The sequence below is a fragment of the Bidens hawaiensis genome, unplaced genomic scaffold (genome assembly GCF_021521415.1).
Source record: "Bidens hawaiensis isolate Kalapana, Puna unplaced genomic scaffold, B.hawaiensis_p1.1 tig00007499_1, whole genome shotgun sequence".
Classification (NCBI taxonomy): Eukaryota; Viridiplantae; Streptophyta; class Magnoliopsida; order Asterales; family Asteraceae; genus Bidens; species Bidens hawaiensis.
This window is the reverse complement of record NW_027491525.1, coordinates 277153-301460: the sequence shown is the minus strand read 5'-3', so window position 1 is coordinate 301460 and position 24308 is coordinate 277153. Positions and strand designations below refer to the sequence as shown.

The following is a 24308-nucleotide window of genomic DNA, read 5'->3' as shown; positions in this document are numbered from 1 at the left end:
CTAATAAACTATAGCAATATCATACTCAAATTAAAGAGGATAAAATGCTCGTTTTTATGATGAATTTTTTTAAAAAATATTAACGTGTGAAAAAGTTATGACCGCTAAAAAATCGTAGGGTAGTTAGTTTTGAATTAGGGGGCATATGTGTAATTATGATTAAATTTTACATAAAAAGTAGTGAAGTTGAAGGACTAAAGTTGCAAGTATATTTTGAGAAAAATGAAAGTTACATAAGATTTGTATTTGTGTGTAAAGACTTAATTACCCTTAATATTCATATTTTGTATGCATTATGGGTTGTATATAAAGCAATGAGTTTGAGACCTCTTAAAATTTAAGAGGTCCCTAACTCATGCTTTATATATAATATAAATATAGATTTGGCCAACTATAATCTGTAAATGACTAAATGCTAATCAAAACAATTGATGGGCCTAATTCAGGTGAATGCAGCCCAGATTAAGAGTATTGTAAAAATCATATAACATAAGTACATAACCCAGTTCATTGTGGATTTTATTTGATTTAAATACTGAGGAAAAGTCTTTAGAGAGAAAAACATAAGTTATTGATACAAGGAACCTTTAGTAATGATTTAGGTTCAAAATTAGTGCTTTAGTTTCTTTTTCGGTAAAACTAAAGCTTGGGCGTTTTCGGTAAAACCCAGTTGGTTCAACACGCCCGAAGGCATGACGGTTTTTTTGCTCTAGGAAAATCCGGTCAGAATCAGGACTTGAACCCGGAACATCCGGGCCATCCATCCTATTCCTGGCCATTGGGCAAGCGTTACCTATCACAAGTCATTTGTGAAGATGAAATTGGCTCGACCCTTTATTGGGAAACAAAAAAGAAAAAGAAAAAAAAAAGAGGAAAGTATGGTCATTTGCACTTTTGGAGGGATTCCATCAACACTTTACAATCATGCCACATTTGTTTTGAAGATTTAACTGGAACCTAAACATATTTCAAGCAACCTAATTCTTTTATCTTTAACTTACAGTACTCCTAATACTCTACTCCCGAAATTGCTATATAAATACGTCTTTTGTGGCAAAAATCTAATGACAAATGTGTGAGACTTACAACTAAATGGTTATAGGTTCTAGTATTTTGTTTATGTTAGAACCCAAAACCTCTTACTAAGAAAATAAGAACTACTATCAAGTAAGTTAGCCTCACATTAGTAACAATTATAATTCCTAACTACGAGCTTTCTCGCTACATTTTGACAATCTAATTTCTACAAGATTTGTTGTTCTCCAAGTAACATCTCCAATTCATGTTGATTGCTAGGTGATTTCTTCAAATAATATACCTTCATATATCCTAATCCCACAACCACAAATACCAAAATTATGACACTTAATCCTGCCAAAAAAGAAAGGAAAAGAAATAATCATATTAGAAACCAAAATAGGTACCAAAAGAGTAATTATATATGAACCAGAAAGTCGAAATTCAAATTTTGATAGTTAATATCTTGACTATTGACTTCAAAAGTTAAAAATGAGTTAGGGGCGTGCATTAAAAAACACAACCTGAAATAACCGAATCTGAATCGAAATAAAAACCGTCGGTTTGCTTTTATGTTTTCTTAAAAGCCGTACTTTGGTTCGGTTTTGGTTTTGCGTGTAACTAAAACCGAAAAAACATACCGAACTTATAGTTTTTTATTTTAAACTTTAACTAATTTATACTAGTTTAGTATATAGTTTAACCAAAATATTTTAGCCCAAGTGTACAATAATCAATTAATTAATAACTGACAAAAAAGTTTATGCACAAATTCATAAATATTTGCCCGTTTTTTTCTGTCCGAAATTTACAAGCCCACCAAAAAAATCATAACTGAAGCCAAACCAAAAACCGAAAGGTATTCAAAAATCAAAAGCCGAAAACATCGGCTTGTTGTTGGATTTTAACCTAGAACCGAACCGACCGACACACACCCCTAACAATAAGACATGGTTTATATCTTAGGCATTACCTGATCCGATGGACCGAACACCAAAATCTTCTAAGCCAGCAGAGTCCCAAGTCAAATCAAGACCGAAGCTATCATCCGAAACATACGAACTATACGAAAACGGAATCATGACCGTTTTCACAACCTCACAAGAACTTGGCACATGCAAAGACGAATCCACAACATAAACATAGTGTTTAGAACCACTTAAACATGGCACCGGCTCGAAAGACTCCAAACGATTAAAGCAATTCAAATACTTGTAACTTCTAACAACATGATAATACCGAAATGGCGTAGAATCAAGATTAAGATTCAAGAACACTTCGAAAACACAATCTTTCGGGTCGGTTAAAGTGAGTTTGTTGGGATCATAGGAGATGGACTTAAAACCCAAGTTGCCGTAATCGCGAAAACTCAACATGGTTTGGTTGTGTTTGCAAAAAGAATTGATTTTGAATGGGAACTTGAGATGGGGTTTATCATGGTTGCATACTTTAGAGGTGAGTTTGCTATCAAGAACTTGCATGAATGTAAAGATCAAGAAAATGAGGATGAAGAAGTTGCATGTTTTCATTTGAGATGGTTGAATTGGATTCAAGAAACTTGAGAAAGATAAAAGTTTAAGTTGTTGGATACTTTTATTAATAATAAGTAGGAGTTGTTCAACTGTGTATTGTCTTTCTTTGGGGTTTGTTTAACTGCTTTCTTGGGAGACTGGGTATGACTTGTGATGCATGAAGTAGTAGTAGTAGTAGTTATATTGGGTTTGCTTAAAGCCCACCAGAAACAATTTGATTGAACCCAAAACACATAGCTGATATTCAAGGTTTGGCGTGGTTTGATTAGTTAAAGTGTCATATCACGTAGGCGGTGGGCTTAAACTAACCAACCAAAAAAACAAGTGTAATGGAGGGGTTAGTTAATCATGGTGATGCTGATAGTTTAGACGAATAAAAACAATTCAAAATATGTAACGATGGTGATATTAGGGTGAGGCAGGCGCTACTCTAATGGCGAGAAGAGGGGGTGGGGTGTTAAAGTGGATGAGGTGGCAAGGAGCGACACTCCGCCACCTCTCTCCATTACACTTTCGTCCATGATTTATGTGGTAATTGTCTATGGTGTTACAAGAAGTTGAACATACACGTAATCGAGTGTTGAAATTAATAAAGTGTGACCCAATAATTATGGAATATAAGAAAACTCAATTATTATGTGGCAGACACAAATTAATACAAATCCTGAACTATAACTCAAAGCCTAAACATACAAAGACCTAAAGTTGTATGAATGATGCTTGGCGGTAGAGGGAGGGAGGTATAAAGGCGTCGTAGTTTGAGAGATCGCCTCGGATGAGAGATGGGAGGATTGGAAAGTGGCAACCATCTAAGTCAGGTACCTCTAGAGTCCAGTCAGTGGCATCATTTCGGTCAAGGTGCTTGAAGTCAGCACTGTTGGAGTCCAACTAGCTGAGAGCCTGTGTAGCTAGGCACCATTTCGGCCAAGAGGTGGATGCCAGACACCACCGATGGAGCATAACCAACTGGGCACTGAACGAGCCTTTTCGTTGGAATTCTGCCTAAATTCGGCCAGACAACTTCATAGCCCAACCAGCTAGCTTGAAATGTTGGTAGAGTTTGCAAGGCACATCTGAAGCGCGTTAATAGACAATATATTATCTTAGTCTTATTTATCATCTTTGGGCACTTCTATAACCGGTACAACCAACATGCATGTCAATTAATGGATGTGTCAACTCATTTTGATGCTAAGATCATTGTCGACTTTGAAAAAAAAATGTATTGTATATTGTTTAAACCAATTATCCAATTCATTGAAGCCCACTTTTATAAAAAAAAATTGCACAACCCAAAAAACCCATTTAAAAATGTAATTGTTTAAATCCAATTATAAACCCTTTTTACTTAAGGCCCAAATTTTTCCTCGCATTCAGCTAAAAAATATTTAACGAATTTTGGGGACGACCCTATGTAGAACCTGCAGGGCTCCCTTGATGACTAGTAGAGCCCAAAGAGGTTGTGGTTGAATACAAGTTGTTAGTGGTGGTGCCCAAATTGGTTGAATTCTAAATATTGGCCTATTTTATCATTTTATGAACTTTGCCTATTTTGAAGAAAGGAAGAAAACAATATCTAGAAACAACAGATTGAGCATAGGAAAACATCAAGCGAATTAAACAAAGATATCATGAGACTTGGTCTTCTTGCTAAATTTTATTTTATTGTTCTTCTTAAGGTTCTTCGTCATTGTTCATTAATCATGGGGTAGGGGTAGGGGTAGGGGTAGGGGTAGGGCTGCATGATCTCGTGATCTTGTTGCGACAGGTAGCAAATTATTAAGTCAAAGTTGATATATTGACTTGACCAAGTCATATAATAACTAAAAGTCAAAAATGTTTGATGAAACAAGAAAACTTCACATGGGTTCGAAATAAAAGTCCAAGTCAAAGTTAAAATTGCATGATGCTGATACTTGCCCTATTAACTCCGACACTGGGACATCCATATTCACAATTAAAATTTAAATAAAAACAAAAAATAAGTCTCATATTTGTATTGAAATTTTTTCTCTCTTTAAATAAGGAATGAACACCTTTAAAATGTACTTATAGGTCATAACTTATAACTATTTTGTGCAACTCGAACGTATAATACTACCATAAATAAACATTTGGTGCTACAGGCTTTTGTTACCATACATTAAAAAATTTCTTTCTTCAAATGAGGAGTAAACACCATAAAAATTTACTTAAAACTTATTACTACTTTGTGCGACTCGAACGCATAATATTACTATAAATAAGCATTAGGTGCCATTCTGCCATTTATTACAATAAATAAATAAATAAATGAAAATACTATTGAAGAGAGTATACCGTTACTTATTAGACCACCTGTAGTGGAAGAAATTGAGAGAGAGAAGAGGCTGAGATTGGGTTTGAACACCCCCCCCCCCCTCGAGAAGTGACCGGGAAGAGGAGCACCTAAGAAATATTTCTCAGCCAAAATTGTGGATCCCATCTGATTTTTATTATTTTTTTATTCATATAACCACTAAAATTATGACACATCTCCTTTCAATTTCTCCTCCACCATTACATCTCTAAAATACAATTAATTTTTTTGTTAACTGAGCACCACGTGACACACTTTTCCTCCATTCTCCCCGTACCATCACGCATGACTTATTATTGATTATTTGATGATAGATAGAATAGATGGACCATGTGGCTTCAATGTGCTTAATATAAAAATATTATAAAAATACAAATGAATTTTAATAATATACAAGTTGGAGAAATATTGAATTTTAATAATTTAAAATTTTAATCGATTGACAGATGCTAAATTTAATTTAATAAATATAGCATAACAATCTCAACTTTCTACTTATTTTCTCAATCAATCTTGTTTTTAATGGAGTCTAACCCATACTAGGTTACAGCAAAGCCGTTCAAAAAAATACAGGATGCGAAAGAACTTTGATAATCAATGCTTTGACATAAGGTCGTTGGGTATATATTCATGCTCTTTAACTCCACGTAGGCACCGCATCACCTAATTTACCCTATTTTACTCCACCTAACCCTAAGGAAATTGTTAACTCCCCTTTACTTCTGTTTATTTAACGTAAAATTGATTCTTAAATAATTGTGTGTGTATGGAAGATTTTAAAGTCTGTTAACATTTTAACCCACCTAGCATTTAACACCCTTAACCCATGAAAGGAGTGGTATGCTACTCGTTATTCCTTGTCAACTCAGCTTTAACGTTCTGAACGTTAATATAAACCTTTGAGCCTAACGTATGATTTGTTTTGACCTTAGTTTGTTGATGATAAATGTAACTTTAAGTCAGAAATCTTAGACTCCCATTTTCTTAAATATAAAGTTGATCTCAGATTTTTATTCAAAGTATTTTTAAAAAAAATTATTAGCTGCTTTTACTCTACTATAAATAAGTAAAATTTTACAGAATCATATGGACCTTTTAAGTTAGAGTGAAGGAAAATTACCATCAAGATATGACCCTTTTCTACCAGAATACTACTATATGCTTATTCATGTATCATTCAGGTATTAAAATCATGGGTTGAGTTATAATAAGAAGATTGGTTTTTCTAGAAAGGATAAGAAATAATCTTGTCCATTCATTTGAGAATTGAATGGTTGAGATTAGATTAGAGAGATCATTAAGTGCAAAACAAGGGTAAGGGCATAATAGGGATAACACATTTGTTGACTTTCTCTCTCCACATGCAAGACACATGTCAAATACCCACATCATTTTAAAACGTCCATAACTTTTTTATACGACATTTTTTTTTTCAAAACAAATTCACCATAAAAACGAGTGTTTTTTTTATCTTTTATATGAGCATCATATTTCTTTATAAAAATAAAAAAAAATCGTGGGTTTTTACAAGGTGAGTTTTATTATAATCGTGTTTTACGAAATTGTGTTACACAATTGTGTTTAATTTTTTCATAGTGTTTTTTGCATTGTGTTTTTTACATTGTGTTATTTAATTGTGTTCTCATTGTGTTTTTGTCATTGTGTTTTTATTTTCATAGTGTTTTTTTCCATTGTGTTTTTACATTGTGTCTTTTTCATTGTGTTTTTCATAGTGTTTTATTTTCCGGCGAAATTTCCGAAGACTTCTCCGGCAAGATGGTGGCGGTGGTAGTTGTAGGAGATGAGTGAAAATTTAAGTGGGTTTTAACTAAGTGAGTTTTAATTAATGGGTTTTTGAAATTAAATTAAGTGGGTTTCAATATTAAGATAGTAGACTAAAATACCCTCCTTCCTAGCCTTCTTAGGAAAACCAAACTTCTTATTTGATCCTTTCTCTTAAAATCATTACATGATATCTTATAACTGATTCAATAACCCTTAAGATTGGTATAGAACTCAAGATATTATATTTCTCATTTTTATAAGAAACCCAAAGAAAAAGTTTTCATTTTTGTTTTAACTCCACAGCTACATATATGCTCCCATTAATATCCATAACATTATCACAACGGTTTCCAAATCATGAGGCAAACTCCAAGTTTAATATTTCTCATTGGCAGTTATATTTATAACGGCCATTTATTTCCAAAACGGCATCCGAGTTGACGGCTGTGTCACTGGACCATCCACTTCAGGTTGCGTCTTCTTATAAGTCGCAACCTCAAGTGGAAAATTCAGAATCGCTTTACTTCCCCGCATGGCAAACGCAGCTCTATCGTATGCTTCCGCAGCTTCAACAGCACTATCAAACGTACCTAACCAAACCCGAGATCCACGTCGTTTCGGATCTCTTATCTCCGCAGCATACTTCCCCCACGGCCGCTTCCTCACTCCTCTATAACTCCACTCTTTTGAGTCTTTTCTCTTAACATGTTTTTCCGTTTCCAGATTGATTTTTTCGGTTTCTGAAAACTCGACCGTACCATAGTGACTACTAGTGTAATTATTATTAGATGAGCCTGAACCTGAACTTGAACTGCTTGTGCATGAGGATTCATTGATGCAAATATCATAAGAGTTGAAGTTAGAGTTACACGAGGTGAAATCGGTGAAGATTTGGTCGATAGGTGACGAATCGAATTCGTCGAGGAGGTGTTGCCGGATGAATTCAAGAGCTGCAACTTCATCAGGTGTCACCATGGTTAATAATAAGGTTGGATGTTGGTAACGTAGAAGATTTTAATAAATGTATGGAGTATAATAAGTATTTGGAATGAAGTAAAGATAGAGTGGAAATATTTATATTTATAGGGAAATAGTCCACAAGTCGTCACGGTTTGCTGGGAAGTAGGAAGCTTCCATTTGAATTATGATACACTTTATATTTTACTAGTTTGAGGCCCGTGTATTACACGGGTAATTGTTGAATTTTAAACGTTGACCATTAAGTGAAATACAGTCAACAGATTGATCATATATTGTTAATACAATTACAATTAAATTAAAATTACAAAAATTACATAACTAAGATTACACAAATATATTACAAATAAGTAAAAATTCCTTACACTGCATTTATGATTGTATTAGTAGGTATACATAGTTTATCAAAAATCAAAATTTTTAGTCCATTGCTGTTTGTAACTCTTAATAAAGTAACATATAGGCATGGTTATAACTCTTGATATAGCTATATATAGTTGTTCGTGTGACAGAAAAGGTTCTCAAAGTACATACCAACTCTAGATAAATAATAATATATATCCATGATACTAATAAAAAAATGTCATAGCTTTTAATCAATTAATATAATGTCATTTGATAACATCTATTCAGTTTATACAAAAAAAACATGATTATCCCAAAAACCATATACCTGAACTTTGATGCTATAATTATCCTTAAAATCTTTACAACTTGAAATTGATTGATCGTGATAAATTTGTTGTCATTAATATTCTGTGTATGACAAATTTTTAATTGACTTTATATTTTACAATTAAAAATTGTATAATCAAACAAAATAAAAACCGAAAATTTAAATATAACAAAATGATTTGTTTATTTCATATGAATGTAATTGCCATGAAAATGAAAAAAATACATAATAACATTAAAACCATATTCAAATAATAGTGATTATTCTGAGTTAAAAGAATATTAGAAGATTTAAAGTTGCAAAAAATGATTGTAGTGATTCTTATTTATAATCTTTGAAAGTAGGGCTGCCACTTTTACCAGTAACATGAAACCCAACCCAAGAAAACCCGTATCTAAACCCAAACTAACCTGACCCAAGAAACTCGAACCCAAGAAAATACTAACCCGAACCTGAACCGAAGTAATTCGAGTTGGTTCTTGGGTCCGAATTCTAGGTTTCGGGTCAACCCGAAAACTTTTAATTTTAAAATCATATGTATTTTTAGGTATTAAAGGCTAAGTTTTAGCCGCTAACGTTATCAGAATTTAGTCCAAGTCGATTGTTCTCATTCCACATATTGTGAATCGAATGTTTATTATTTTGAATATAAACCATAATAAACACTTTAATTAACACTTCAAAATTCACTAATCGTCTCTTGTCAATCCATATGGAGAATAATTATTATATGTAGTAATGAATTTAGTTGGAATAAACCTATAATGTTAATGTCATATATTGAAATGACTTAAAAGATAAGGACCATATATGAAAATTGGTTGAAAGAAAGATGAAGAGGGCCATGGTGTTGACAAGTGGCAAAAATTGTAGGTTTTTATTATAATAGATAGATTTTAATTTGAATCGATATAAATAGTATTATATTAAACCTGTAAATACAAGCTCGCGCATTACAATGAGGAGGCGACAAGGTCATTGTGAAAAAGACTTGCGGTGGCTTGGTTTTGCAAATCTAATCATCGATAAAAGTACATAAAGAGTAAAGTGTCAAAATTGTCCCTAAGGTTTGGTCAATTATACGTTTTTTTCCATAAAGTTTATTTTTTAGAATTGGATCGTTGAAGTTTACCACTTCTTGCCAAGTATGTCAAAATCGTTAACTCGGTTTATTTTTTCGTTAAGTCAGGAGCAATTATGTCTTTCTGTCCAATTTGTTTATTATTATTATTATTATTATTATTATTATTATTATTATTATTATACTAAAAAAAACAATAAACAAATATACATAAAAATGCATTTTATTTAATGTATTTCTTTCTCTCTCATTTTAATCCATCTTCTCAATACTCCACCACCCCCATCATCTTCCACATCTTCACATGAAGGAGACACAATAGTGAAACGAGTTCTAAAATTATTACCTTCTAGTCCCTCGGCATTGAATTATAATAATAACTAAACTCTTAACTTTTATTTCAAACAAACTTTGATTTTTCCATAATCCCTGATGAAAATAGGAGTTAACAATTTGGAAGTAAAGAAAAATAAAAGAAATAAGAAACATTTTGGATAAAAGATGCATGATTAACCAAATCTTAAAAAGGATTTTGGCCTTTTACTCTATGAGCAACATAGGTTATGGGTTCAATTCCCTCAAGTATATTTCGTGTTTTATATTAGTTATTTTAGTAACTTGTTTGTGTTTTATATGAGTTATTTTAGTAACCTGCTTTTATTAATTTCTTGTTTTTGGCTTTTGAAAGACAATCTTAGTGGTAAAATTGTCACATTATTTATCACATAATTGAAATTTTGAAAACGTGATTTTAGGGGTCCTTTTCTTTCTGCTTGTACCAGACCTCAAGATTATAATGAATTTTCGGAGACGGCCCTGCTAATAAATTACTACCAAATATAACTGATTAATATTTCCAGGAATTATGCTCAAATTCAATCGCGGACGTGTGATATCCTAGCCCAGGAAGGTTTACCTGGGCATTGAGGATGGTTGCAAATGTTGTTTAGAAAAACGAATAGATTGGAAACACACAAAGACTCATACTACAATTTAAACTAAAATAATAAATAATCAATCTAATATAAGGATGTAGATCCGTAGAAACAAAGAAAGATTTTGGAAATTTGTACATGAAGCAAAAATATATGAATATCAAATATCGAATAAAACCGTAAGCTTATTTTTTTTAAATTTATTTTGTTTGGCTGAGATCTCTAAATTTTAAACCTACCCTTTACGTTTACTCTTCAAAGTAATACTTGACAAATCAAATATTTTGTATAAAATAATATTTTCTTGATTTGTTACAGCTTGTTTACATTAACTATTATTTATTTCATCCTATACGGTTAAACATATCACTATTAAGAAATCTAATGGATACTAATGACATAAATTAAAACTGTGAGAATCGCATATATACTTATACTTATTCATTGAAATATGATTAGAAAACGTCTTTCCAACATATTCTCTTTTTTTATTATTACACGTAATTATTTTCATAGTTCTTATTTAGTTACGGCTATTTTCTACCTTAAACCGCTTAGGTAGAAAAATATATATTTTTTAACAAAACTTTTCAATAAAGTAAACTATTAACATTGCAAGCTTTAACATAAAATTGTAGACATCTTAATTAAGTTGCTATTTTATGGATTCATAAGTGCTATTTAACTAATCACCTAGTTATTTAATAAAATAAAATAATTATATACTAGTCAAATTTCCGCTGGTTCCGGGGCACACAGCTTATGGGCTCAGAAAGGTTACACGGTAATCCATAATCCAGGTACAGGCGTATAGCCCATCAAATATTACTGGCCAGTGGGGGCGTGGGGCTAATATGCATAGCCCATCAATTCCTTACTACTTTTTTTCTTCCTATATTTTCTCTGTTAGTTCTTATTATGCTTCAAATTTGTGGCGGCATATGGTGGTGCGACGGCGGTGAATTTGGTCGGTTGAGGTGGAGGTGACTGGGTGGGGGGTGGTGTCGTGGTGGTTATGCATGTAGATTAGGGTTTTATATAAAATATGAAGTGGAGATGTAGGACAAGTTTAGTTTTATTCTTAAATGCAACGTAAGAATGCCACATCATTAAAAAATGCTACATCAGCAAAAAAACTAACAGAGTATCCTGTTTTTTTTTGGAATGCCAGCAGAAGATAAAGTGTTTTTTTTTAGTAATCCCGGCCAATACCAATGACTAAAAGTTAGAAGTATTTAAATTCGATAATCCTTTAGTTGATATTATCAAATTATGCACAGATACCATCTTGGCATCTTAGAATTCTACATGTCTAAAGTGTTTTTTTTAGTAATCCCGGCCAATGCCATGACTGAAGCTAGAAGTATTTAATTTCGATAACCCTTTAGTTGATATTTTCAAATTATGCACAAATACCATCTTGGCATCTTAGAATTCTACATGTCTAAAGTGTTTTTTTGGTAATCCCGGTCAATGACTAAAAATTAAAAGTGTTTAATTACTAAAATTAGAAGTATTTAATTTGATAACCCTTTAGTTGATATTATCAAATTATGCACAAATACCATCTTGGCATCTTAGAATTCTACATGTCTAATGAATACCAAAATAATAAACATGTTTATGCACAAAAGCAGCCAATACACTAAATAATCTAAAAACTAAACAAATGTGACCAACTTGCACACTCAGTGTCGATCAACTACAAATTGGACTCTGCTTCTACCTTCACTCTTCTCTTCGGTGAGAAGGCGATGTCGCCCTCCGTTTCGAGGTTATCCTGACCGGCTCTGGCTCACCCGAATTAACCCGAAGTGGAAAATTTAACAAAGCACGAGAACCGCGCATCCTATATGCCGCCCTGTCATACGCAAACGCCGCGCCCTCTGCAGTCTCATATGTCCCCAACCACACTCGGGCCCCATTCTTCGCTGGGTCCCGAATCTCGGCCGCAAACTTACCCCACGGCCGTCGTCGCACCCCTCGATAATGTTTCCCTATTTGTGGCTTAACCCTGTTAGTTTCTGATGTCAAAGATTGACACTCCAATTCGGTTTTAATAGCATTGGTGTTTTCCAAAGTTGCTGGCATATCGGTTGAAGTAGATTCTTCTTTTTTATCAATAATAAACTCGAAGTCCAACGCTTCGTGAAGAAACCGAGCGATGAGCATATCATCCGAATCATTCGGTTTAAAGGACAAATCACCTTCACCCCAAGTGTCCGAAAAGCAAAACATCGAGTTCACGACACAATCGTCTAGCAAATGCCGACGGATGGACTCAAGAAGGGCAGATTCGGATTCGAACCCGTTACTTTGCATCATGTTTAGCACGAAATGAGTAACAAAAATGTTTTAGATTTTTGTGGGTGTTTTGAGGAAAATATGTATGAGACTGTTTTGGGTTAAATAGGTGTTGGATATTTTGGTCAGGTTCGTGCATCTGTGGATAATTATTATTAAATAGAAAGTTGTAAATTAATTAGTTATTTCCGTTTTGTTTGATATGTGGAAGCGGATGTTTCTTAGAAGGTTGTTAATATAAAATTATAAAATATTATATTGTGACTGCAAAATATTAATATTGATTTGGGTTTAGACACGTGAATTATGTTGCTACTTGCCTTGTTGATGACGGCCTGACGTCATTGTGTAATGTCATCTTCATGATTCATCTTGGATGATAAACCTATACCCAAATTATACATATATTTAATTTTGAACTTCTTGACGCATTATCATCAGTACCTTACGCTTTAATAGTTGTTTGAGCTTCATTTGTACACTTCTATAATTCTATTCATTCCAGGCTTCTCCACGTGTTCATAACTTTACACGTGCCTCCCAAATGAGTTTATTCGAGTCTTTTGCTCTCCCAAATGCCGTTGCTTCTTCATCTTCATCCTCCTGGTAACTGATGTTTACTCTTTTCTGATTTTGCTTCTGATGGTGGAGCCCTTGGTAATTAACTTATGTTTTTTAGATCACTTAACAATTTGAACATTTTTTCGACTTTCATTTTTCCTCTATTGCTAAGAAGACTACTTTTGGTTTGCTTATGCAGAGATCGTTATGGTGGTTTGTGCGCTTAGCGGATTTTCGGCTGGTCGAGGTTAGTATTGCTACCTGAAGAAACACTAATGGACCCCGGGCAGATTACGGATAATCTGGGGGTTAAGTAGATGTTTCCCACGAGGGGTTGGATCCGGCAAAGATGGTTCTTCTGATAACCTGCAAAACAGACACCGTGAGCTCGTCACTGAGAAGGGGGGGGGGGGGGTTCCTCCTTGTGACCACCCTCCGGCGTGAGAATCAGACTAGATTGCTTTTGAATATAAATGTATATTAAGAGATTGCTAGAGCAGATATCAGGTATAATATGTAAGATACAAGATAGTATATGATAAGATGAGATGATCATACCATTTGGGGTATTTATAGCCGAAGGTAGGTTTCCAAGAGGGTATAGCCGGCTGAATAGTATTCATGTTCTACCAACTGTGGCCTACGCACGTGCCATGCTGGTAGTTGGTGGGTAGGCAGCGGCTGACAGTGACCAGGCCTGCTGTGTACTATTCCTTTTCTACCAACTGCCGGCTATGCACGTGGTATGACAGGAGTTGGTGAGTAGGCAGCGGCTAATAGTGACATACAGTACAAGAGCATGCTGCTCGCCATACTGTTGTCAATGAGCTGTCGTATCTTTGGTCAGATCTTTTGCCCATACCTCGTCAGGTACAGTACAAAAGATCTTTCAGTATCGTACGGACTGGCTCATTTGGGCGGGAGTATTCCCCCTCCCGCCCAAGTGCGGGATTGTTCCCGGCTTGCTCATTCCTTCTTCAGGTGACTACTGAATTATTATGTGTTAAGCCTTGTGCGTGTAGCCTTGCTGCGCGGGTAGCCTTCCCTGATGGCTGGTATCCGTAACTGCGGGAACAGGCGGAGTACTTGGAAACCATTGGGAGGCGTTTCCTGCTGGAACAGCTAGCGTACTGCGCGTAAGGACGTCACGTCTCTGAGCATGGTGGGTCCCGCCGATCCAGTTGGTTTCTGCGCAGACGTCTCTCTTTGAGGTGAGTCTTGCGAGTTTGGTCTTTGCGCATACGTCCCTCTTTGAGGTGAGTCTTGCGGGTCCAACTGCGCAGACGTCTCTCTTTGAGGTGAGTCTTACGGGTCCAACTGGGCTCTGCTGGGACCTACCTCTTCAAGTCCCCCCAGTCCAATGTTCTTCTCATGAATGTTTAATAAAGTGAGGTGAACTTTTGGACTTAAGCAAAGGGTTTTTGAAAAGGTTTTAGTTTTAAGGTTTTCCATGGGGATTTTTCCCGCGAAAGTCCTAATGTCACTTGCAGAAATTCCCGACTTTCCTGCTTGATCTTTGGGTATGATGCGGGTAGGTCTGTAACCTCCTCGCAAGTCAGGAGCGTTGAGTCCTAGTTGTGTAGATTCTCCATGAGGTTTTGGTAGTTTTGAACATAGTGATCAATTATGTTAAAACCACCAATTCCATCTTGAAGCTTCAAACAATCTAGTTCTCGACGTTCCTGCTATGCGGGGATGTTATTCCCGTTTCTGCAAGCATGGCCCAGAAGATCCTTCTTGGTTTCATTTCCCTGCGGAGTGCTAGGTATGTGAAGGGTTTTGCCTTGACACTGTACCCGCACTCGTCTTATAGTTACTTTACTTCCAAGGTATTCCTGGCGTCAATTCCCTGCAGGTGCTAGGTATGTGAAGGGTTTTGCCTTGACACTGTACCCGCACCCGTCTTATAGTTACTTGGTTGTCGAGGTATTTTTGGCTTCAATTCCCTGCAGGTGCTAAGTATGTGAAGGGTTTTGCCTTAACACTGTACTCGCACCCGTCTTATAGTTACTTGGTTGCCAAGGTAAGGGGTATTTTCCCGCTTACTTTTGAATCTTTGGGACTTGCGTTATAAACGTTACATGACTTGCGCATGCATATTTTAGTTTATTTTAGCAATTTTCCCAGTGTTTTGGATAAGTTAACCGTTCGACGCGCGGTTGTCAATAGGTTCGGTTTCCTCTCATGATTTGTGCGGTTAGGACCGGCACTTTCATTTAGTGGGATGACCAAAGTTTACCTATGACTGACCTGCGTGAAGGTTTGCCGTTTTTTGGGTTTATGCGGGTTTTACCGCCTTCCCCACTCAACGGCTTTCTTTCACACTTATGTATGCGGTGAAAACCGGCATATCCGTGTGGAAAGTTAAAAGTATAAATGTAAAATCATCAGCGTCGATGTTCTAAGGAGAATCATTTCCATTAGAAGTGGCTCTGGGCCTTTTCTTTATAAATTTGGAATTGATCTACATGTAACATTTGCGTAATTGAGCCCCGTTCCATGTTCATGGGACGGGAGTGCCATCGAGCCTTTCGAGCCGGTATGCGCCCTTTCCCAGTACTTGTTTGATAACGTACGGACCTTCCCAGACAGGGGTCAGCTTTCCTGGGCGCTCTTGGTTCGAAGCCTCGTTGTTACGCAATATGTAGTCTCCTACATTGAAGTTGCAGAGTTTTACCCGCGTGTTGTAGTACTTTTGCATTTGTCGTTTGTAGTTCTCTTCACGCGCTGCGGCTAAGTCTCTGCGTTCCTCGGTTAGCATAAGGTCTAACCGTCTTTCCGCATCATTGTCCTCTGGTTGAATCATGACCCTTGGTGAGGGTAGACCAATTTCGACCGGGACCATGGCTTCAGTGCCATAAGTGAGGCTGAACGGGGTTTCTCCCGTACTTGCCTTTTTCATCGTTCTGTGTGCCCAAAGTATGTGTGGAACTTCGTCCACCCAGCCGGATCTGTGTTCCAATAGTCTTCTCTTTATGCCGTCGACGATGCTCCTATTTGCTCTTTCCACCTCACCATTACCCTGCGGGTGCGCCACCGAGGTAAAGGTGTGGGTGATTTGAAGTTCTTTAAGCCACTGTTGTAGCTTCTTGTCAGCAAAGTTGGTGCCGTTATCGCTTACCAAATTCTGTGGAAGCCCGAAACGACAAATAATAAATTCCCAAATGAATTTTTTGATATGTTTTGCGGTCGTTTGGGCTAAGGGTTTTGCCTCTATCCACTTGGTGAAGTAGTCGATGGCGACCACTAGAAACCGGACGTTCCCTGCTGCTGTGGGAAATGGGCCTGTCACGTCGATGGCCCACTTCTGAAATGGCCATGCAGAGGTGACTGGAACAAGTTCATTCTTCGGGCGATGCGTGTTGGGTGCGTAGAGCTGACAAGACCTGCACTTTCTGATGTACGCCAGCGCATCCGTATGCATCCCCGGCCAAAAGTATCCCGCGTTGTTTAACTTAGCTACAACTGCGCGTGGACCTGCATGTATCCCACAGATGCCTTCGTGTACTTCCCTTAGGAGGTAGTTGGCATCTTGGTCGTCAACGCATCTGAGGAGGGGGCCAAGAAAGTTACGTCTGTAAAGGATGTCATCGATGAGTTGGTAGTTCAGTGCTTTACAGCGTAGTTTTCTTGCCTGTGTTTTTGACTCTGGTAGTATACCCGCCGCAAGGTAATTTATTATTGGTGTCATCCACGTTTCTGTGCCGGTTTGGATGACACAGACTTCCTTGTGTGGGACTGATGGTGCTCCAAGGAGTTCAATGCGGATGTCTTTTCCCAAGTGGGTGAAAGCTAATGACGCAAGCTTGCTTAACGCATCCGCAGATTTGTTTTCGCTACGCTTGACGTGTATGACTTTACAATCATTAAAATCGCGCATGAGGGTTTTTGCTTGAGCGAGGTACAGGGCCATTGTGTCGTTCACGGCCGTGTACGTCCCGTTTATCTGATTGGCTACTAACACGGAATCCACATGGGCTTCCAAGTTCTTTACTCCCATTTTACGCGCAATCCTCAACCCGGCCAAGAATGCTTCATATTCAGCTTCGTTATTCGTACTTGGAAAGTCTAGTCGAATAGCGTAAGTGTATTCTTGGCCGGCTGGGTTAGTAAGTTTTAACCCTGCGCCTGAGCCCTCGTTGCTGGCCGCTCCATCAGTGTAAAGTCGCTAGACATCATCGATGTCTTGTGCTGGAGAGGGTTGAGCCTCGTCCTGGCACTCTTTCTCCCGCGATGCGGGGACTTCGGCAATAAAGTCGGCCAAGACCTGGCCTTTTATGGCTGGCCTTGGCTTGTACTTTATCGCGTATTCTCCCAATTCTATTGCCCATTTGGCTAGGCGTCCCGAAAGTTCGGGTTTGCCTAAAACGTTTGCAAGTTTGAAGTTGGTGAAAATAGTGATTTGGTGACCTTGGAAATATCGTCTTAGCCTGCGTGAAGCCTGTACAAGTGCTAAGACTAATTTTTCCAGGGTAGAGTACCGAGTTTCGACGTCTGTTAGGAGACGGCTAACATAGTAGATTGGCATCTGGATGCCTTTTCGCTCGACTAACAGGACTGCCCCGGTTGCTCTATCTGTGGCGGAGAGGTATAGGATTAATTCATCTCCCGCTTCTGGTGCTGTGAGCGTTGGGAGTTCGATCAAGCGTGACCAAATTTCTTGAAATGCTGCTTCCGCTTCTGGTGTCCAGCGGAAGTGCGTTTTCTTTAGACAGTTTCTCAGCGTCGACACGAATGGGAACGACCTATCCGCATGATTTGCCAAGAAGCGGTTAAGTGCTACTAGGCGTCCGTTCAGTGTCTGAGCTTGCTTGATGGTAGTAGGTGATTCCATTTTGATAATGGCTTCGACCTTTTCAGGGTTCGCTCTGAGGCCATCTTTTGTAACAATGACTCCTAAGAACTTCCCTTCTTCCATCCCAAAGGAACACTTGCTCGGGTTGAGCTTCATGTTTATCCTTCTGAGTGTGTTGAATGTTTCTTCGATGTCTTTCAACATCGCTTCTGGGTCAAGGCTTTTGATGACCAGGTCATCCATGTATACTTCCAAGTTCCTCCCAATTTGGGCATGAAACTCTTTGTCCATCAGGCGTTGGTATGTGGACCCGGCATTCTTAAGTCCGAATGGCATCATTTGATAACAGAATGTGCCAACGGGCGTCCGAAATGCGGTTTTGTCCTGATCGTCAAAGGCCATGTGGATTTGATGGTACCCTTTATACGCATCAAGGAAGCATTTAAGGCGAAACGGTGATAACGAATCTACCTTAAGATCAATTTCGGGTAACGGGTAACAATCTTTGGGGCATGCTTTATTCAAGTCTTTGAAATCTATGCACATGCGCCATTGCTTGTTAGACATCGGTACCATAACGGGATTTGCAACCCAAGTTTGATATCTGCTAACGCGTACGATGCCCGCGTCAAGGAGTTCCTTGACTTGGGTTCTACACGCGTTAGCTTGTTCCGCCCCCATTACTCTACGCTTTTGTATGACCGGCATAAAAGCCGGGTCACACTTGAGCTTATGCTCTGCTTTACTTCGAGGTACACCAGTCATGTCTGCTGGTTTCCATGCGAAGATGTCAGCGTTTTTCTGTAGTAAGTGTTTGAGTAATGTGCGCGTAGGATCAGTGATTGTTGGGCCAATGGTAACCGCCTGGTCGGGGTATTTGCCATTGAAAGCCCATTTTTCTGGTTCGGTGATGGTTGGTTTAGCCATCTTTGGTTTGGGTTTAGATGAGACAGATGCGATGCATACCTGGGGGATACCGGTGATCATCGCTACACCCTCAGCAGTTGGCCATCCCATCATGCCGTGGACTGAAGATACCACGGCGTTGAATCTTGCCATCCCGTCTCTCCCGAAGAGAATATCGTATGTGTGGTGTGGCTTCCTCATTACGACGAAGTCCACGTCTTCTGTGCGGGAGTGTTTCCCGTCCGTAAGAATGACGGGGAAAGATAGGATACCCAGGGGGGTGTTTGTGCTGCCGTCGAACCCTTCCATTGAGGCGTAGACCGTTTCCAGGCGTTCCTTGTCTTCGTCGTCTAGCTTGTCGAAGAACTGCCTGTACATAACCGTTGACGAGGCACCGTTGTCAACAAGAGTGCGGGAAGTGATGTAGTGCCCCAGCTGGCTTTTGATGACGATAGGGCCTTCTTTGCTGGGTCCTCCTGGCACTCGCGGGAAGCGAACCTCAGCTTCTTTCCAAGCGCATGGTTCTGTCGTCCGTCTTTTTTTTCCTCTGATGTTACCACGAACCATGTGAATGCTGATGTCAACGGGCTTTCGTCCGTTGCCTTTGTATCGGTTGTCATTCTTCCCTCCACTCCTGATTGATGCCACCAGGTGTGTAAGCTTGCCCTCCTTGACGAATGTTTCAATAATATCCCTCAAGGATGAACACTTCTCAGTGGTGTGACCCTTTGTGCCGTGGAAGTCACAGTATTTGCTCTGATCCGCGTCAGGTCGTTGCCGGACCGTTGGAGCTTTTGGCCATGGGAGTTTCTCAGTGGCAAATATCTCCGTGACGCTTTTGGTGAGCGGCGTCCACCTGGGGTGTCGGCTTGATGGGTGTGTATTACCCCTTCCGCCTACTAGGGAGCGAGAGCCTGATGAGGTGTCAAAGTTTACCCTTGACTGCCACATGCTTGGCTTCTTCCTTTTGTTTTGCCGGGCGGTCTGGACGTTGTTTTCTCTAGTCCTCTGCGTGTAGAAGTTTGTAGTCTGGGGCAAATTCCCACCCAATTGCTTCTCTGTTTCGGCAAAGCGCTTGGCTGCCGTCATGATGGCATCCCATGTGGATGGCATGCCATCCTTACCCGTCAACGTGCGGATAAGCTCTGGGTATTCGGCGCCTTGGATGAAAGCGGCGCGAACAAGGTCTTCGCTTATAACGCCCAGACTCAGCTTTTTCGAGTTAAAGCTAGTGATGAAGTCTAGTAAAGGTTCATCCTTATCTCTAACGCAGTTGAGGATCGTCCACTGTTCTTCAATATACTTCCTCTGTTGACTGAAGTGTTGGCTGAACTTGTGTTGGAAGTCCGCCCAATCATAGATGTGGTGGACCGGCAAATGGTCAAACCACGCTCTAGCCGCTCCAACCAGTGTCATCTGGAACATATAACACCACGTGGGTTCCGTCCAGTTGCTGACGGTTGCCCCCGCTATGAATCTGTTCAGGTGATCATCTGGGTCGGATATACCATCATAAGTGCCGATGTTAGGCATCTGTTTGGCACTTTTCGGGGCGATTGCTTCCGCAATGTCCCTTGCAAACATGGATGTTCCCGCGTTTGCAGCAGTTGGTCTGAAGGTTTTGGAGAAGTCACGTGGGTTTCCCCCCGTGTTCCTTTGTTTGAAGGTTTCTCCGAAATTCCTTCTCGTTTGGAAGTCCGTTTCCTTACGCTTCCCTTTCGCCTTAAGGCGAGGGTTTGCGTCGGTGTCGGATTCCTCCCGATCATCGTCCGAGGACTCGCACTCACTGCTCATGTTGAGCTGTTGTCGAGTGCTTCCAAATTCGTCAGCCTGTTGGACGGAACACAAGCGTTCGTCCAACTCAGCTTGGAATTCCTTCTGACGTGCCTCCGCCCACGCTTTAACTTGTTCAAGTGTTTGGCGGGGGAGTCTCGTCTGTTGTCCTTCCGCTTGGGTATTACTGAATCCCAGGGGATGGTTGTTTACTGCACTTGCCCTGGCTTGGGTAACCGGGGTAGTGTTCGTAAAATTTGTGTGTTCGCCGGTGTTCCCCCCAGTAGCTGGGGTTGTGGTTACCGGAGTTTCATTAACCAACTTTCCAGAAGTTTGAAAAAGCTGAAAAGAAATGAAGTTCTAGCTTTTATGCACGGATAGCGCCAATGAAGAAACACTAATGGACCCCGGGCAGATTACGGATAATCTGGGGGTTAAGTAGATGTTTCCCGCGAGGGGTTGGATCTGGCAAAGATGGTTCTTCTGATAACCTGCAAAACAGACACCGTGAGCTCGTCACTGAGAAGGGGGGGGGGGTTCCTCCTTGTGACCACCCTCCGGCGTGAGAATCAGACTAGATTGCTCTTGAATATAAATGTATATTAAGAGATTGCTAGAGCAGATATCAGGTATAATATGTAAGATACAAGATAGTATATGATAAGATGAGATGATCATACCATTTGGGGTATTTATAGCCGAAGGTAGGTTTCCAAGAGGGTATAGCCGGCTGAATAGTATTCCTGTTCTACCAACTGTGGCCTACGCACGTGCCATGCTGGTAGTTGGTGGGTAGGCAGCGGCTGACAGTGACCAGGCCTGCTGTGTACTATTCCTTTTCTACCAACTGCCGGCTATGCACGTGGTATGACAGGAGTTGGTGAGTAGGCAGCGGCTAATAGTGACATACAGTAAAAGAGCATGCTGCTCGCCATACTGTTGTCAATGAGCTGTCGTATCTTTGGTCAGATCTTTTGCCCATACCTCGTCAGGTACAGTACAAAAGATCTTTCAGTATCGTACGGACTGGCTCATTTGGACGGGAGTATTCCCCCTCCCGCCTTTGTGCGGGATTGTTCCCGGCTTGCTCATTCCTTCTTCAGGTGACTACTGAATTATTATGTGTTAAGCCTTGTGCGTGTAGCCTTGCTGCGCGGGTAGCCTTCCCTGATGGCTGGTATCCTTAACTGCGGGAACAGGCGGAGTACTTGGAAACCATTGGGAGGCGTTTCCTGCGGGAACAGCTAGCGTACTGCGCGTAAGGACGTCACGTCTCTGAGCATGGTGGGTCCTGCCGATCCAGTTGGTTTCTGCGCAGACGTCTCTCTTTAAGGTGAGTCTTGCGAGTTTGGTCTTTGCGCAGACGTCCCTCTTTGAGGTGAGTCTTGCGGGTCCAACTGCGCATACGTCTCTCTTTGAGGTGAGTCTTACGGGTCCAACTGGGCTCTGCTGGGACCTACCTCTTCATAACTTTACAGGCTTCTCCACGTGTTCATAACTTTACACGTGCCTCCCAAATGAGTTTATTCGAGTCTTTTGTTCTCCCAAATGCCGTTGCTTCTTCATCTTCATCCTCCTGGTAACTGATGTTTACTCTTTTCTGATTTTGCTTCTGATGGTGGAGCCCTTGGTAATTAACTTATGTTTTTTAGATCACTTAACAATTTGAACATTTTTTTCGACTTTCATTTTTCCTCTATTGCTAAGAAGACTACTTTTGGTTTGCTTATGCAGAGATCGTTATGGTGGTTTGTGCGCTTAGCGGATTTTCGGCTGGTCGAGGTTAGTATTGCTACCAAACACACATTGTTTTCTCTACATCGGTTTGTTGTTTGGTGGGTTTTGTTATGTTCGTCACCCTTATGCAAATTTTGAACTTCAGTTTGGATATGTCACTGTTTCTTTACTTGGTGTTCTGCAACATGATGATTTTGTATCTACTAATGTGCTCTTTTTTGTGTTTTATGGGTTTTGATTGTATGCATGTTAAGTGTTCGAAAAAATGCCTCGATGTTTTTGTTTGTTATTTTTGGTTGTGTGTGTTGATTCATTATTAGTTATATCTGGATATTGTATTAGAACAGATCTTTGACTGTCATCGTCCTCAAAAGAGGATAGAAATCTCCACTAAGGTTTCGTTTGTAAGTAAAGGTTTTGGTAGGGGTGTACATGGTTTGGTTTGGGTCGGTTTCGGGCTTAAGCCGAGCCAAAAACCGAAATATCGGTTTAGGATTTTGGATTTTATTTTGGGCAGTCACATGTTTTATTTATGTACCAAATTCATTTATTGGACATGTGTACTTAATTAGTGCTTTCTGACTTTAAAATGCCATGTAATGGGCTGGAATTTATGTTGATTATATATTGTGGTGGTTTATAGAGATACATGTTAACTGTTTGTTGTTTTAGGTGGGCTTAACATTTTGTTTATTAGGAGTTTAGGACGGTTCAAACAGTATGCGAAGAGCATAACTTCTTTTGGTGAAGTGGGTTATAATCAAATGCAGTGTCAATTTACTCATGTCCAATAAATGAATTTGGTACATAAATAAAACATGTGACTGCCCAAAATAAAATCCAAACCCTAAGATTATCCGTAATCTGCCGGGGTCATTTAGTGTTTCTTCATTGGCGCCATCCGTGCATTAAGCTAGAACTAATTCTCTTAGTTTTTTCAAACTTTTGGGAAGATGGTTAAGGTTACTCCGATGCCAAGGCCACCGAGTGACCAAGAAACTCCGGTAACCACAACCCCAGCTACTGGGGGGAACACCGGTGAATACACGATTTTTACGAACACTACCTCGGTTACCCAAGCCGGGGCAAGTGCAGTAAACAATCCTCCCCTGGGATTCATTGATACCCAGGTAGAGAAGCAGCAGACGAGGTTTCCCCGCCAAACACTAGATCAAGTTAAAGCTTGGGCGGAAGCACGTCAGAAAGAATTCCAAGCTGAGTTGGATGAACGTTTACGTTCACTCCAACAAGCCAATGACGAATTCAGAAGCACTCGACAACAGCTCAACATGAGCAATGATTGCGAGTATTCGGATGATGATTGGGAAGAATCTGACAGTGACGCAAACCCTCGTCATAAGGCGAAAGAGAAGTGTAAAGAAGCAGACTTCCGCTCGAAAAGAAGTTTTGGAGAAACTTTCAAACCAAAGAGCACGGGGGGAAACCCACGTGACTTCTCCAAAACTTTCAGACCAACTGTTGCAAATGCGAGAACGTCCAGACATTGCGAAAGCAATCGCTCCAAAGAGTGCCAAACAGATGTCCAACATAGGCACTTACGATGGCGTATCTGACCCGGACGATCACTTGAACAGATTTATATGGCAACCGTCAGCAATTGGACGGAACCCACATGGTGCTACATGTTCCAGATGACGCTCGTCGGGGCAGCCAGAGCGTGGTTTGATCGTCTACCGGTCCACCACATCTATGCTTGGGCAGACTTCCAGCACAAGTTCAGCCAGCACTTCAGTCAACAAAGAAAATATACTGAAGAGCAGTGGACGATCCTCAACTGCGTCAGAGAGGAAGACGAATCTTTGCTAGACTTCATCACTCGCTTCAACTCAAAGAAGCTAAGTCTGGGCACCATTAGTGAAGATCTTGTTC

General features: G+C 39.6%; 1 pseudogene; it reads right to left on the bottom strand.

Annotated features, from left to right (window-relative positions):
* Nucleotides 1-7086: 7086 nt before the first annotated feature.
* On the bottom strand, nucleotides 7087-12975 carry LOC143635408 (ethylene-responsive transcription factor 2 pseudogene; annotated as a pseudogene).
* Nucleotides 12976-24308: the final 11333 nt, after the last annotated feature.